The following is a 6,226-nucleotide window of genomic DNA, read 5'->3' on the forward strand; positions in this document are numbered from 1 at the left end:
CCTGCTTTCATCTTTGGTAGCTGAGATTACAAACCTGTACCACCACTGTGAGCACTCTAACCTCTCACACTGTGGAATCCTTAAAGCCATCTTAGAAAGCCCTGCTTAGAGGGCATGCACACATATCTTGGGTGGTGTAAGTTGAGCCTCCTAAATGTAACCATTGGACAGTTATTTTTAGTGGGGTGTGGTGGTGCAGACCTACAATGGCAGCACTTGCTGAGGCAGGAGGCTCATGAATTTGCGGTCAGCTTAGGGTATCCTGCAACAAAACGATTTGTTGTTTTTCCTTCAAGGATCATTTTATTATAATTTGAGAGAAAGGAATAGTAACAAGGCAAACAAGCTAAAAATCTCAATAGTTTCAGGGAGGAGGGAGATGGGTAAGAGGAAGACAGACAGCCGTCCCTTTTGAGGTAGGTTTTAAGAAAGGTTCAGCAAGGAAGGTTGGTGAACAGCTGGATGGGGCAAGGTCTTCAGAGAAAGAATGGGAATGTCCAAAGTCTCAGGGCAAGGATTCTTAGGGTCTGGCCAATAGCCAAAGAAGATATAAAAAAGAGAAAAGGAAAAATACACACACACACACACACACACACACACACACACACACACACACAAACACTTTAGAAGACAGGCTTTCAGTATGTAGTTCTGGCTGGGTTGGAAACCCCCATTTAGACCAGGTTGGCCCCAAGCTCACAAGATGTGCCTGCCTCTGCTCCCCAACTGCTGAGATTAAAGCATGCAGCACTATGCCCTCCTAAATGTTACACTTTTTGACATACAAATCAAAAAAATAGGCTGACAGCAGAGAAGATCAGTAAGCCACTGCGGAAAAAATATATTTATTCTTTAAGAACAACCAAACCTATTTTAAGTCAAGCATAGTGGCGCACACCTTTAATCTCAGTGTTTGGAGGCAGAGGCAGGTGGGTCTCTGTGAGCTCAGTTTCAGGACCGTCAGGCTTATGTAGAGAGACCCGGTCTCAAATAAAAAAATCTTGGCCGGGCGGTGGTGGCGCACGCCTTTAATCCCAGCACTCGGGAGGCAGAGCCAGGCGGATCTCTGTGAGTTCGAGGCCAGCCTGGTCTACCAAGTGAGTTCCAGGAGAGGCGCAAAGCTACACAGAGAAACCCTGTCTCGAAAAACCAAAGGAAAAAAAAAATCTTATTTTATGTGTGTGGGTGTTTTGCCGCATCTGTGCCTGGTGCCCATGGAGGCCAGAAGAAGGCATCAGATTCCTGGGTTTGGGGTTACAGACAGTTGTAAACTATCCTGTGGGTATGGGAATTGAAGCCAAGTCCTATGGAAGAGCAGCTAATGCTCTCAACTGTGGGGCCATCTCTGCAGTATCCCTAACAATTATTTTATGACCCTTTCACTTCTGTGCTCTAAGACCTTTAGTGTCCCCTCCCTATGACCTAGAGGAAGAAATTCATGATCCCGAGAGGCATCCCAGTTAGGAACTGTATATGCAGCTGTGTGAACCTGTCCAAAGCCTGCTCCTGTCCCTACACTAACAGCTGTCCCAGTTAGGAACTGTATATGCAGCTGTGTGAACCTGTCCAAAGCCTGCTCCTGTCCCTACACTAACAGCTGTCCCAGTTAGGAACTGTATATGCAGCCGTGTGGACCTGTCCAAAGCCTACTCCTGTCCCTCCACTAGCAGTTGTTCCTTGCTGTTTCCCTGCACCTGCAGGCAGTGTGTCAGGCACGCAGAGGCGGTTGACCGAATATTTGATAATGAGCAAATGAAGGAGGAGCTTCAGGAATGAGTGCAGAAGGGCGTTTGAGAGCCGGGGCCAGATAACAGCTCTTGTAGATTGACTCCTGATGGCATCATTCCTCACCTTCTTGGACTAAGCTCTCAGTGGACTTGAACCCCAGATCTGCCACAATTGCAGGCTGCTCTCCCACAGGCTCAGAGGCCACATGTGGTCAAAGGTCACTGGCACCAGAGGGCTGCCTTGTACCCACTCCCACAAGGACGTTGCCGCCAGGTGTTTGCCTTCGGTGTGTAGTTAAGGTTCTGGGCCTGAAGACCTAAAGACGAAGATGGGAAATGACCCTGGAGAGCACTTGACTCTTAGTGGCTGCTGCTCTCTTTTTTGAGACAGGCTCACACTGTAGCGCAGGTCAGTCTGGAACTCAACATTTTAGCCTAGGCTATCTGTAAACTCATGGCCATCCTCTTGCTGGAGACTCCCGATGCTGGGATTATGGGCATGAGCCGCCATATCTGACTCTTCTGTCAGTTTACCCCAATACGATTTTTCCCCTATAGAGTGATGGGGATTGTGGAAATTACAGTTGCTAAGAGTCATGCACATACTTGGGGGTCATTTGAAGAAGGGATGCTAAAAAGGGGGGTAAGATAGCGGCAAGAACTTGGTCCTCAAAGGAAAGCTGACACAGAGTCCGCTTCAGGGTGAACTTTATTGATGAAAGGGCCTTAAGGTCGTGATGCTGTGAGGTCAGAGGAAGCACTAGACAGAAACAATACAACTTCTGGAGATCTAAGCATGGTGGGGCCTTACGGAAGGACAGGCTTCCCTCTAAAGCCTGGAGAGGGGCATTGTTATAAGTGAGAATGAATGTGTATGGGGGGGGGGTGGCAGCGGTAGTGGCGGTGGTGGCCCACACACCCTTGATCCCAGCACTCAGGAGGCAGAAGCAGGCAGATCTCTGTGAGTTCGAGGCTAGCCTGGTCTACAGAGTGAGATCCAGGACAGCCAGGACTACACAGAGAAACCAAATCTCAAAATAAAAAAGAAAGAAAAAATGAGTGAATGAATGAATGAAAGAGAGAGGGGGCACTATGAGAGAGATGCGGGGGCAGAGGCAGTTCTTTAGAGGGAACACTCATCTTTAGACCAAAACCTGAAAAGTCTCAGACTGATCCTAGAACAAAAGAAAGGACTGATTTTTAAAAACCTTGTCGGGATGTTTTACATCATATTTAGCTCAGGATAGCTGATGTGACAGGGAGCATGGAGGAGAGCTATGAAGTCACAGCATAGACTGCTTCCTAACTCTCTGTCCCAAAGAGAGCTGACTCGGGCTTTGGGACCAGGCCTAAAGGTCCAGGCCTGTGTTCTAATGGAAGGCTGAACAAAGTCCAAACCACTCCGATTTTTTATCCACTTATCTTTCCAGTCAACCTAGCATAGAGATAGCCAGCTGGGTCCAGCCCAGGAAAAACCATTACCACTGAGGTAACAGGCTCTGTCCAAGGACTGAGTTGGGGCAGAAACCCTGCTCCCCTAGATTCACTCTGAGCCCCACCTGTGTCTGTTTGGGGCAGAGACATTTCTGCTGGGCAGCTCACAACCCGTGTAACTCCAGCTCTGTCTGTCTTACACCTTAGCTTCTCAGAGCACTCTTTTTGTTTGTTTGTTTGAGACAGGGTTTCTTTGTTGTCCTGGATCTCGCTCTGTAGACCAGGCTGGCCTCGAACTCACAGAGCTCCGCCTGCCTCTGCCTCCCGAGTGCTGGGATTAAAGGCGTGCGCCACCGCCGCCGCCGCCCAGTTTAAGAGCACTCTTAAATAAAAAGAGCCTCTTCTATGTGCATATGATGTCTTATGGGTTAACAGTGGTGCTTGAAGTATTTGAAGAGAAGGTCTGGCACCTGGACAGAAGATGGGGGCAGGGGAGGCTGCTAGAGGTTTAGGAGGAGCCCTCCCTACCCCTAATGCTCATTCCAACTCCAAGTTAGTGGTTGCTAACTCCCTGTTCATCCCTGGGGGTGGTAGCAGCCCTTGGCTCCTTGGTCCCTGGTCCCATGAGTCACCTTCTGAGCTGACCTCAGCATGGCTTAGACACCTTCTATCACTTCTGATTCAAGGGACAGTCACCCTGCTTTAATGTGAGCAAGTCAACAGCACTCAGTCTCTGTGCTCCATTCTTGCTCACCCAGACAGAAAATTCAGACTTGGTGGTTATTTTGATACCAGCTTCCTCGGGGTGACTCAGGGGTCTGAATGGGGACAGAACTTAACCCTGCTGGTCCTCCGCACACAGGACAAGTTGTAGCATTCCGAGGGACAAAGGGTGTTCTTCTCTCCCCGCCTCTTTTCTTTATTGCATGTGCAGTGCCAAGGATGGTACTCAGGGCCTTGTGCAAGCTGGGCAGGCAATCTGAGCTACAGTCTGAGCTACAGTCCTTGCCTTGTTTTCTTTTCACGGGATCTCCTGTAGCCCAGGCTGGCTTCAAACTCTCTCTGATGAAGAAACTAGCCTTGAACTCCCTGGAGGTTGTTGGTTCAAAAAATATGTATATATCATTATAAATATAATATATAATACCCATATTATATTGTAAGTATATAATAGCTATAATATTATATATAATCAATAAATATATTACATATAATATATATGGTTTTTGTTTTGTTTTGGGTTTTGTGGTTTTTTGAGACAGGGTTTCTTTTTGTAGCCCTGGCTGTCCTGGAACTTCCACTATAGACCAGGCTGGCCCGAACTCACAGGGGTCCACTTACCTCTGCCTCCCAAGTGCTTGGATCAAAGGCGTGCGCCAGCACCATCCAGCAGAACTCATTCTTATGATAAAAGTCTCAGGTACTTTGCTATAACAGCTATTTTCTAAGGGAATTTTGATGTAGCCATCCCTGAAGCTTTGTTAAGAGAATTGTCACGTGGACACTGTCACCCCGGAGTCTTACTCCATTTAAATGTGTAAGAAAATTAAACCACAGGATCAGACTCTAGTTTGGATCCAGTCCGACTGACCAAGTCCACTGTACCGAGTTTTCATTTTCACCTCTTCACAGTTCGTTTCCTCGCAGGCCAGCAGGCTGGGATGCCTGCAGGGACCCCACAACACAGGACCACCTTGACTTTAGGCTTTCTAGCTTCTAGGAATGTGAGCCAATGCATTTCTGTTCTTTACAAGTTCCCCATCACAGATCTGGTATAGCAACAGGAAATGGGCTAAGACAGCATTTCTGCCTCAGACTCTTTGCTGGTCTCATCCCGTATTCATCTTTCTGAGATGCAGACTGGACTGTCTTTTTTTCTTCTTTTTATCTATTTTATGTGTCTTGAGTGTTTTTCCTTCTTGTATGTGTGTGCACTATGTGTGTGTTTGGTACCTTCAGAGGGCACCGGATCCTCCAGAGCTGGAGTTACAGCTAGCTGTGAGTGTCCATGTGGTTGATGGGAACCAAACCTGAGTCTTCTGCAAAAGCAGCCAGGGCTCCTAACTACTGAGCTACATCTCCAGCCCCAGTTTTGCCTCTGCCTCTCTTCCTGGCTCCCCAAAACTCTCAGCTCAAACATCTGAGCACAGCCTGGCCCTGCCGGCTCTCCCAGCCTCAGGCCCTAGTCTGTTATACCCCAGTCATCGGGGCTCCCTTGCCACAGTCCCTTCTCCACTGCTGCTCCTCCTGCCTCACTAACCCCCGCTTTCTCCCCACCCTCCAATACAACCTGTTTTCTCCTTTGTTCATTAAGTTCAAGGGGCTTCAGTGTGGAGGTGTGGCTGGGAGGCTGTGGGGCTTGCGTTTGTCTTGCTTGAGTGAAGATCTGGGTTTCATCCTGGCGCAAACCACAACAGGAACAGAACAAAAAGAATGATAAATAAACCACAGAAAGACAAAACCCAAACCACCCCTAATAACAAGAAAAAAAAAATCAAAACAAAAACCCAAAGAGGGTTAAGCCGATGCGTCTCCTCCCAGAAACCTCCCGTCATCTTCCCCAGACTGAGTCACATCCTTCCTCAGGCCTCTCAGGTCACCTAACTCAGGTGACCCCGCCCTTGGTCTCCTAAGGGGAGACACTATTTCCTGTTGCCTAATTTCTGGTAGTTCCCAGTTCCTGGTATGATCAATGAAGAACTCTAAGTGTCGTTGGTTTGTAATAAAGTCAGACTGGCCTCAGAGTCATCAGGTAGCCAAAGATGGCCTTGAGCTGCTAATCCTCCTGCCTCCACATCAAGAGTGCTGGGATCATAGGTGAACACTACCACATCTGGTTTAATTTTAGGGTCTTTTTTGTTTGTTTGTCTTATTTTTCGAGACAAGATTTTTCTGTGTAACAGTCCTGGTTGTCCTGGAACTCAACTTTGTAGACCAGGCAGGCCTCGAACTCACAGAGATCCACCTGCCTCTGCCTCTGGAGTGCTGGGATTAAAGGCATACACCACCACCGCCCGGCTTAAGTTTAGATTCTTGTATTCACATATCTCCAACTAGCATTTAAG

Source organism: Peromyscus californicus, unplaced genomic scaffold (genome assembly GCF_007827085.1).
Source record: "Peromyscus californicus insignis strain IS unplaced genomic scaffold, ASM782708v3 Scaffold_5__1_contigs__length_169319896, whole genome shotgun sequence".
NCBI lineage: Eukaryota > Metazoa > Chordata > Mammalia > Rodentia > Cricetidae > Peromyscus > Peromyscus californicus.